General features: G+C 42.3%; 1 long non-coding RNA gene across 1 annotated transcript; it reads right to left on the minus strand.

The window, feature by feature from the left end:
- Positions 1-8,934: 8,934 nt before the first annotated feature.
- LOC123813525 lies at positions 8,935-10,537 on the minus strand. Its single transcript, XR_006784761.1, has 2 exons — positions 10,228-10,537; positions 8,935-9,621 (listed from the first exon to the last, which is right to left on the minus strand). It is a non-coding gene; the product is annotated as an uncharacterized LOC123813525 (long non-coding RNA).
- Positions 10,538-11,238: the final 701 nt, after the last annotated feature.

An 11,238-nucleotide genomic window follows, 5' to 3' on the forward strand; every position in this document is an offset into this window, starting at 1 on the left:
TGCTTCAGATCGATCCTCCTATGGAATGAATGGAAACGCATCAAGCCAAGGACCATGTCTTGATTTTTGTTCTACGTGCAGCATTTCACGCAGCTCCTGGCACATGCAGACATCATGAAGGAAAGAGATTTTGCTCTGTGACTCAGAGCACATGGAGGTTGGAGAGAAAAAGGCAGCACAAATAATTTCAGGATAATCAGGGGCAGGTGACCAGAACGCTGGGGGTGCCATCAACAGTACTAGGAGAGTGCTGAGTTCTGTTTTGGTCTTGGTGAGTGTGAACTGATCATTGAACCCACAAATAGAAATAAATCAAAGGTATGTATCTGGTTTCAGAAGAAAGGTCAGGATTTGAGTTCTACTTTGAAACTTGTGGGCAAAAAGAAAGATTCAGAGTGGGAAGGGCTAAGGATTCCATCCACAGTCAGAGAAGACCATGAGCAAAGAGGAAGGAGAGCTCCAAAGAACAAGCGCATGTCAAAAGCAGTGCCAGACAATGACACAGATCTGGCATCATTGAGATTTTCCAGACAAGAAACATTGGCTATATGCTCACCCAAAAGGTCACGTGTCCTCATGAAATGCAATAGGGGCCAGATTTGAACGGGTGTTTTCAATCCCAACTCTAAACTTCAGGCTTTCTGTGGATGGAGACAACAAATATGTACTGCTGTGAAGCAGTAAATGAATAAATGCATTGGTGTGATTTCCTTACATGGAAAATGACAGAAACCCAGAGGAAATTGGCTTGAAATTGGCTGAAGTAAAGAGAACTTACTAGCTCATGGTACAACAAAGATGGCTTTGCTTCAGGCGTGGCTGGATTCAGAGCCTAAGTAATGTCCTTAGGACCCTGTCTCTCTCTACCCATCTCTCTTCACTTCTGAATTTCCCTTAATCTGGACTCATTGTCTCTTACTGCAGGTGGCTTTCCCTATGCATCCAGGAAAGGTGACAGAAAGCAACTTTACTTCCCGTCATCTTTACAGCTTGTGATCCCTAGGCTGAATGAGAGCTCTCCTCCCTTCCTAAGCACATACATAGCAAATCTCAAGGAAGAATCTGATTGGTCTTTCTTGGTTTCCTGCCTATCTCCAAGCTAAAGGAAGGAAATACTCTGACTGACTGGGCTTAGGGCACATGCTCACTTCTCTGGGAAGTCAGGTATCCTCATTAAAAACCAGTTCTGTCAGCAGAAGAGGAGAAGGGGGTGCTAGACAGACAAAAACAACAGCAGTCTTCTCTTAGAAGTCCTGTCGCAAACAGGCTTTAACCCTTTAGGGCCTGCCTCCTTGTTAGTAGATTCAGACACCTACAGCTTACAGGTATTTCAGCAGTGAAGACTGGCTTGACTCCCTGTCCCTGCTGCCCACTTGCCTGTTTAGCTAATAAACAGCATATTTAGACACATTTCCGGAAGAGGAACTAAAAGGAGCCTTAGGCCAGTCACTCTCAAGACTATCCAGGAATTGGAGATAGTCCTAGTTGCCTTATACATCCATTTGGAATTCTCTTTGGCTCTCCCTCACACCTTCCTGAGCTATATCTTGGATTTCTATTCTGTATACTATTTCTTCTGGGCCTGGATATTAGTTCATTCTCTCCTGGTATAATCCCCTCACCAAGTTTCCATAACTAGGGCTCTACTCTTTCATTGAGTAGCTACCTGTACTAGAGTTACCTGCAACTGGAAACTAAACTCTGCTCACTTGCCAAGCCTTCTTCCCATTGCCCTGGTGGGACCTCTCCTCTGCTATCTCTGGAGGCTGATTTAGATGCTGAGTCCCATCCCACACTGTCCAATCTCCAATTTATGATAGCTACTAACATCCCTAATAAAAACTTTCTTTCTCCAAATATACCAGATAATCAGGGCACATGGAACAGTGTTCTTGGAAGTGTCCAAACTATGTTTACTGCATTGTAAACACTTGATCTTCCCTCTGGAACCATGCAGAAGTGGAAAGAATGCTTAACCACCTTACTTCTTTATTTTAAGGCCTTTACTGTCACCAGGGCCTTTAAAGAGCTGGTACTGCTGGGCATCAAGGTATTGAATCCTTCCTAAGTGAGATCCTGCCCTTTCTGCCTAATCCCCTTTTTCTACAGAGTTTTGAACTTGTCATGGGATAGCTACCAACTGGTTCCCTCCATTTCTCCCATATTTCTTTCAAGGCTCTTTTGCATAAAAATCCCTTTCTCAAAAAAAAGAAAAGAAAAGAAAAACCCTTTCTCTTCCTTCAGAGAAAGAGCAAAGAACTCATGCATATTGATGTACATAAATAGACTCTCAGCTCTGCTCCATTAATTTGCCAAACATGCCTGGACATGAACTCCAGCAGAATAATAGGCCTGGGTTCAGGTGGAAATCTCTGCTTCAAGAAGAGGCATGTTACTGGAAGACTGTTTCCCAGTCTGAGTCAAAACATTCTTGGTATGTGTATTGGGCATGGGTCACATACCACTTCACACCCTCTCGGCCTCATCCCACACTGCAGCCACTGCTGCACCATGGAGTTCCACATGACCTTTGTCCGGGTTCCTGTGGGTGTAATCTGACACCTATTGCATTCTGCCCCATGTCTTCTCTTATGCAAGATGCAGTGTGCCTGGGGGAAACTGGCACCTACACATTACAACCCAGAAGTAATGTCATGGGACCACCTGGATGACAGAAGCTAATGATGTGTAGTTCCTTCTTTTGTCATTCAGACAGGCATTTTTGAGACAAAATTCATACAGCTCCTGAGAAGGTTCCAAGTAAGATGGAACAGAAGTGGCAAACCAATAATTCATCCTGTGTTGGTTTTCCTCCTTTCCTGCCTCATATCCCCTTTTCTCCATCCCTCTCCTCTGGAATCACTTTTCAAATAAAATATCATAAGTTCTGCTTTCAGGGAAACCCAAGTTAAGAGAGCATATCATGGCTTCTTGCTAATTGTCTGAGAGAAAAAACTTTGATACCAAAGACCTTGTTTCAAATTCTGTCTAACCGTATTACCATAGACAAATCCTGTGGCCACTCTGAAACCCAATTTCCTCCTCTTTAAAATGCAGGTGACGTAAATGAGACCACTGTGTTTGTCTCAGTAGTAAACCAGATGGTCTGAGAGGAACCGAGTGGGGCACCGCACGTGGGGCAGCACACTGTCCGTATCTGTTCTGTTATTTTCCTCTTTGTTTTCACCCACTGCAGCTCACAGCCACTTCTTTTTTAAGTTAGATAGTTTTAAGGCAGAAATGAAAACAGGCGACTTCTGGCCAAGATGGAGGTGTAGGTAGACACACTGTGCCTCTTCACACAACCAAAGAAGGACAACGACAGTTTAGAAACAAAATAACAACCAGAACTGACAGAAAATTGAACTGTACAGAAGTCCGACAAACAGAGTTAAAATAGACACATTCATCTAGACAGGTAGGAGGGGCAAAGTCGGTGGCCAGGAGAAGAGGGGTTCTGGCAAAAAAAAGCAGTGGCACCGGGTGCACAAGATGGAAGTGGGTGGACCCTAGGCTTGGGGTGGCAACAGGCAGACCCAGCGAGGCAGCGATTATGAAGTGAGGCACAGTGTGCAAGGCGGCTGGCTGATCGGGCGGTGCTACATTCACGCTCACAGATAAACTAGGTGAAACTGAGGAGCAAGACAGACCGTGCAACCCAGGGTCCTAGCACCAGTAAATAAAGCCTCAAAACACCGATTGAAAACACCTGTGGGGGATGAGGCGCAAAGAGAGACTCCCAGCCTCACAGGAGAGTTCATTGGAGAGACCCACAGGGTCCTAGAACATACACAAGCCCACCCACCCAAGAATCAGCACCAAAAAGGCCCAATTTGCTTGTGGGAAGCCGCAGAAGGGACTGAAATCTGACAGCAGAGCAAGTGCTGATGTTCCTTCTTGAATCTCACCCCCACATACAGCATCACAACCCAGCAACCAGGGTGCCCCGCCCTGGTGAACACCTACGGTTCTGCCCCTTACTCCGTAACAGGCACGACAAGACAAAAAAAAAAAAAAAATGGCCCAAATGGAAGAACATATCAAAGCTCCATAGCAAATACAGCTAAGCAACAAAGAGATAGCCAACCTATCAGATGCAAAGTTTAAAGCACTGGTGATCAGGATGCTCACAAAATTGGTTGAATTTGGTCACAAATTAGATGAAAAAATGAAGGCTATGCCAAGTGAAATAAAGGAAAATGCACAGGGAACCAACAGTGATGGGAAGAAAACTGGGTCTCAAATCAATGGAGTGGACCAGAAGGGAGAAAGAAACAACCAAACAGAAAAGAATGAATAAATAAGAATTCAAAAAAAAAAAAAGAGGAGAGGCTTAGGAACCTCCAGGACATCTTTAAATGTTCCAACATTTGAGTTATAGGAGTACCAGAAGGGGAAGAGGAAGAGCAACAAGTGGAAAAGTTATTTGAACAAATAATAAAGGACAATTTTCCCCAATCTGGCAAAGGAAATAGACTTCTAGGAAGTCCAGGAAGCTCAGAGAGTCCCAAACAAGTTGGACCCAAGGAGGAACACACCAAGGCACATCATAATTACATTACCCAAGATTAAAATGAAGGAGAGAATCCTAGAAGCAGCAAGACAAAAGGAGACAGTCACCTACAAAGGAGTTCCCATCAGACTGTCTGCTGATTTCTCAAAAGAAATCTTGAAGGCAAGAAGGGGCTGGAAAGAAGTATTCCAAGTCAAGAAAGGCAAGGATCTACATCCAAAATTGCTTTATCCAGCAAAGCTATCATTTAGAATGGGAGGGCAGATAAAGCACTTCCCAGATAAGATCAAGTGAAAGGAGTTCATCATCACCAAGTCCTTACTATATGAAATGTTAAACAGACTTATCTAGGAAAAAGCAGATTTAAACTATGAACAGTAAAATAACAACAAACCCACAATTAGTAACAACCACACCTAAAATAAAACCAAAAGAAACTAAGCAAACAACTAGAACAGGAACAGAACCACAGAAAGGGAGATCACATGGAGGGTTACCAACAGGGGAATGGGAGGAGGAGAGAATAGGAAAAGTTACAGAGAATAAGTAGCATAGATGGTAGGTAGAAAATAGACAGGGGGAGGGGAAGAATAGTATGGGAAATGTAGAAGCTAAAGAACTTATGACACATGGACATGAACTAAAGGGGGGGAATGTGGGTAGGAGAGGGTGTGCAGGGTGGAGGGGAATGAAGAGGGGGAAATGGGACAACTGTAATAGCATAATCAATAAAATATATTTTTAAAAAGAAAACAGGCATAATGAAGGTATAGTATAAAATACACTTTGTTTATTCTTCATGGCACATAGATGGATACACGAAGTAGGTTTATAGTTGTGAGTATTCAAAACAGAGTTTATTTTTTATTATTTATTAATTATTGTATTGTGTTCCACACCAGTGACTCTAAACCTACTTTTGCCCCTCCCTGTATATAAAATTCATTAAACTGCACAACTAAAATTCATGTATTTTGTGTAAGTTATGTCATAATTTTTTGAAGTTTTTTTGAAGCCCCAGAAAGTTTATGGATGTGTTAAATACTCTCTAAAAGAAATGGATATACCATTGTGCCAGAACATAAATGTAAAATAAAAATTTGATGAGATGAACAATTAAATTCTTACTTTTATCAGAGCAGGAGCTCTAGCCTTTAACAAATTTGAAATGAAAATGACCTTACTGATATATAAGTATGTACTTAAATATAAGATATATAGAAATATTAAAGTATATAATAAATATTAATATAATATATATAGTCAATAAAAGCATTTTTAATTAAAACTTGTTAAGGGAAAGAGTGCCTTCTCTGACAAAAGTATAATATTATATATTGTTACATATTAGAATATAATAGATAACATATAAGGTATATTATATAAAATTATATATAGTAACATATATATAAACAAAGTGATCACTACATTAACCACCTTGTTTTTAATAAAGGAGTGGAATCTGAACTAATGAAAAGATAAGTAAATCCCTGGAGTTAAACCACGACGATGATGTAGCATAGCCCCTTGTGCCATTATTTAACTGTAACTGTATTTCAGCCAGTAGTCAACATCCTGGGAGCTCTAAGCATCAAAGGGCGAACATTGCATTCTTGGAACACAATTCAAATATCAGTGAAATTACACACAAGCATAGAAACAACCCCTGGACACCAGAGAGGTAGAGCCGCAGAGTACCAACAGGCTGGAGAGGTGACAGCCGGGGCAGGAGCTGAGGAGGTGAGGAAGTCTGTCCCAGACCAGTCTTCTAGGTCACTGAACTGTCTAGTCAAGAGCTTCGCAGGGGCCCCCAAAGACACAAAATGTGCCACCAGCTTTTAGCACCCACCACACAGGGGCACCAACGTGCCCACAGAGTTAGCCTGAGACACAGCACCCACAGGGTGAGAGACCCACAGACAGGGATCTCGGTCTCTTCCCCACCCTTCCCCACGGCCCGCACACTGGAGAAGCCAGAGCCTGGGAAAGCGGGGAGAGAGGAGAGAGGCTATGAAGCAGGATGAGATTCAACCTGCATGGACCTAGCTTTCAAAAACTGCTAATTTCTACAATCTACCCTAGGTGTTGTTGAGGATGGAAAAAAGGATTAGACATAGCACCATTGAAAGTACTGACTGAAAAAAAAAAGAATCCATTACATGTTTGTGCCCCAATATGTTGAGATCCCTCAATTAACGACTTAATAAGAGATCCATGATGACAGACAATAGACACAGAGAGACAGAGATGCACATGCACACACGTACACACGTACAATAGGTCAAACTTCAAATAGATTTTTGAGTAGGCTAAAAATAGCTATGCTGACTGAGAGATTTCTGCTATGCCCTGTATTGAACCCAGTACATTTCCCATTCCTCCATTTCACTCTCACAACAAATATCATATTATCCCCATTTCTCAGATCAGGAAACAGACGTTAAGAGGTTTAAGTAACTACCCTGAGCTCCTACAGTAAATGAACAGCTAGTAAGTAGCTGTCTGCCTCTTAACCTCCTCTTACAGCTCGTCCTAAACCCTGAGTCATTAAATCAATCTAGTCCTACATTTTGCCACCTCATTTTATAAATGTTTATTTAAACTTGGTCCCAGAGAAATTAAAAAATTTGTCCAGAGTTGTTATTATTTAGCAGCAGAGAAAAGATTTCTGACATAAGAAGTTCTTCTGGTTTTTACTACAGGCCTTATAATAAGGCTTTAAAAATTTAATGTTTTATGTACACTTTTGTTTTGAACAGAACATTGTCATGGTCTTAAGATTATGGTACAGGCAGGTGGCTAGCTCTGGTTGTGCTTTGTTGAAAGCAAGGAATGGAGGAGTCTTGTAAAATTCTAAGCTACCTGTGAAGTTCAAAGGCATTTTTATCCTTTCGGTTGTCAGCACCATAATACTGGGTACATTCCCAGCACCTAGCACAATGTGTGCTCCACAAATGCTTGCTGAATGGACAATCCGTATAAACGGCAGTGTACCCTGTTTTTATGTTTATAAATATAAAATATATTTATATTTATATAAAAATATAAAGCAATGTACCCCAGACCAAAGAAATAAGTTCCTTCTTCTTTAACATTGTGTAGGTAACACTAATAAACAGATTCACTTTGGGGGTTTTTTCCCCATTTCGCTTCAGTCCAACTTTTATTCACATCTGTAATACAGATGCATGCAAATGGCCTCATCTGTCACCTCTCCTGAGCTAACCATTATGACATCATGGCCTGTCCCCAAACATCAGGCCAGCTCTTCTGAATTATTCTTTCTCCATTTGTGTGTAACTTGTATTACTTGTTCCTTTGTGATATAACCCACCTTCTGGGAGATGACTCCCGACTCTCTACACCCCCATGATGGAGCGAGGCTCTGCCTGCCTCTGTCTTGCTGGTGAATGTTGCTGAAAGGCCTGTGCAGAAACTTACAAAATGAAATGGGAGTTTTCTTCCCCTCCCTTCTGTTAAATTCTAACTTACCTCCCTTCACCCACACAGCAAATCTAGCTGTCTGCCCCAGGCAGCTTCTGCCAGTCAGGCCAGGCCTGATCTTGTTCTCTGAATGTCTGAAGCAGGAAATACTGCTCTTATTCCCAAGTTATTTTGTCTTCACAGGGGAAATTTTCTTTCAGAGAATAGTAAATGCAGCCAATCTGAGAAATCTTAGTTGATTATTTACTATTACTTAACCTTTGAAAGATTCCACTGCAAAACGAAGGGCAGGTACTTACATAGTTCACAGCCTGGGGAACTTTTTTTTCCTCTACATAACAAGTAGCTAAGCTAGTTAGCTTGCACTTACATGTAAAGAGGCCAATTCTATGACTCCCTCCATTTCCCGGAATGCCTCACATGCAGAGCAGTAGATCTGCTAATAAGGCTGATGGAGTTTGGTTCTACATCATTCCTGAATACTGATGGAGCTTTGCAAATTAGCTTTACCTGTGCTCATGACTATCCTTACCTGATCTTTATAGCATGTAAGGGAATCTGATGATATAAGGGCTAATGAAGACTTAAACTATATAAAATGAAACTTTCTTAAAGCAGGATGTCAAACTTCAAATGTGATTTTTACTGTTTTGAAATGTGGCTTTGTATTTCTGGATCATCATTTCATAGGACTTGAGTTTTTATTGCCAAATCTTTGTTCAAAGATAAGAACTGTTCTGCTTCAGAAATGTTATTATTATTATTACCTGAAGCAATTACTCAAAATACCTAAATGTTATTTGCAAAATAGTTAGGCATAATGCTATGTAGAAACTCATGCTAAGAGCTGTCATTTTAAAGAGTATGGGGAACACCATCCATTCCCTCTTGGGGTCCTTAAAATACATAGTAAGTATAAAAAAGTGCTTTATGTTATTAAGAGGCAAAGGCAAAGACGGCAGAGCTAACACCAAAAATAACAGAGCACTTTTTATTATGGCTACATCAGTCAGGAATAGCAATTGGATACAAATAACAGGTATTATTTGTGGCTAAAGCAAATCAGTGGTTTCTTCTCACATATGAAGTCAGAAGGTGTGCGGCCATTAGGGACCCAAGTTTTCTGTCCTCCTCTTCTGCCATCTAACCTTAGGATCCAAAATGGTTGCTGAAATCCCAGCCATTCCATCCATGTCCCAGGAAGGAAAGAGAGGGGGTGGGGAGGGCACAAAGAGTATCCTACCTTGTTTCCTGATGTTTCACCCATAGAATTGCCAGATTTGGCAAATAAAGATACTAATATGTTACATGGGACATACTTATATTAAAAATTATTTCTTGTTTATCTGAAACTAAAAATTAACTGGATAGACCATACTTTATCTGGCAACACAGCACACCCAATAACATCTCCTTAGATCTCATGGAGGCTGGGAAATGTAGTCTTTAGCCAGGCACATTGCCACTTTGGGGTCGTTTTACTAATTTAAAAAAGTGGAGAGCGACTGTTGGGAAAGGAGCAAACAGTCGGGGGAGAGAGGGTGAGTCTGGGGAAAGGTTAGGCCCACCCGTGCCCCACACCCTCGGTGAGGCACTTCTCGATGGCTTCAGCCCTTCATGGTCGCTCAGGCCTCTGAATGCCTGTGGCCCTTTTGGTCTCCATCCTAGAAACAAAGTAAAGATACTGATTCTTAATAAAACATACAAGAATTGATATATTCAGGGGCTGTTGTCTTCTCCAAAGGGGCCAGACACTAACAATACTGCCACCCTCCCGAATAGTTTTGGAATTTGGATCCTGATGGAGCAGAAGCCTTCCTTTACCAGGGATCCAGGAAGCCACAGTGCATGCTGGACCAGGACACTTCGGAAGCTTGCTGTCTCTGAGTGGGAGCGTTCAACAAATTCCGTTGTCCAGGTTACAGGTGTCTTCCCAGAGCCTCCTCCCACCATTGTAAGAACACAAGATTATCTTGTGGAAGGTCAGCAGCTCCAGCCAATGGGGACAGGACTGAGGAAGCAGCTGGTTCAGAAAACTGGCCTTAGAAACCCTGATGGTCTCTTGTACGTAACCAGTCTCATCTGTGGCCCGATCAGCCTCATTAAAGCGTGGTTTCCACTGGTTACATTCTAAATAAAATAAGGAACAACGGAAGAAAATGGGCCCGAATTAAAAGGCCCGCCGTGTCTAATTTGGAGGTCCCTTTTGCCTGGTAGAGACTGCTTACAGTTCCCCCACTATAAACCATGCTTTCCCCCCCACCTCTTACCTGGATGAACTTAGCCTGTTTTATAACCATCAGTCTCTACTTCTCTTCAATGACACTTAAGCACATCTAGTCCTTTTCTTGGTAACTGCGTGGTCAGCGAACTTTCTAAGTGGGGATAAAATTAGTTTCTAAGACGCAACCTTAATATCCCCATTTCTGTGCTCTAACACCTTTCCTGGACAGTAGCTGGGCAAACGTCTCCGCGCAGGTGCTGCTGACAGTAAACACATCACACACACTCAGCCCAGGATTGGACCACATTCAGTTCTGGGTTCGTCACATGCTCTCTCTCGCTATTTATACTGCTTTGGATCAGCTATTTGATACTTAATAAAATTTGCCTACAAGCTGTCCTGCAGGAAAAATGACCTATCCGGGGAGGATGCTGTTCCAACTTCATAACCTCTGACGGTTGCCTAACAGTCCTCTGAAAAGGTTGTGGAAATGTAGTGTGTGAAAACCCGTGCCACCTCCTGGCACTCTGCTCTCGGGGCCCTTTCCAGCCAGCTTCTCCCACGTGGCAGCAACTGTAGACGCAAGAATGGTGTGGCAACTCGGCCTCTGCTCAAGGTCAGAACACACGGGCTTCTCAGTGATGATTTTACCAGCCTTTTGGTTATTTCGGAAAGCAAGAAGAGAACATAATAGAGTCAAGAATGGATCTATGGGATGGAAATAATGAGCCATTTATAACCCAAAACGAGATTGCCAGGAAAAACAAACACCCAAAACAGTACATTTTATCAGAGTCCTGTGCTGCCCAAGGCTAGTGGGGTACAGGGTACTGAGTGTTCAGCTTCCCGGGCCAAGAGCTACAGTAAGTCATGCCCCTGCGCTGCTTCTCTCCTGTCAGCTGGATCAGCAGTCTTAACCATCTGCTGGAGAAGAGCTTTAGTGTTTTCGAAGTGTGTGCTGGGTGGCTGTTTCACATTTTGATAAGGATGGGGAGTCATGTTGCAACACTTAACAAGTGCTTCTGCGTAAGAGTTGTGCAATTCGGAGCTCTGTGCA

The sequence above is a fragment of the Phyllostomus hastatus genome, unplaced genomic scaffold (assembly GCF_019186645.2).
Source record: "Phyllostomus hastatus isolate PE091 unplaced genomic scaffold, TTU_PhHast_1.1 phas_contig_152, whole genome shotgun sequence".
NCBI classification, from domain to species: domain Eukaryota; kingdom Metazoa; phylum Chordata; class Mammalia; order Chiroptera; family Phyllostomidae; genus Phyllostomus; species Phyllostomus hastatus.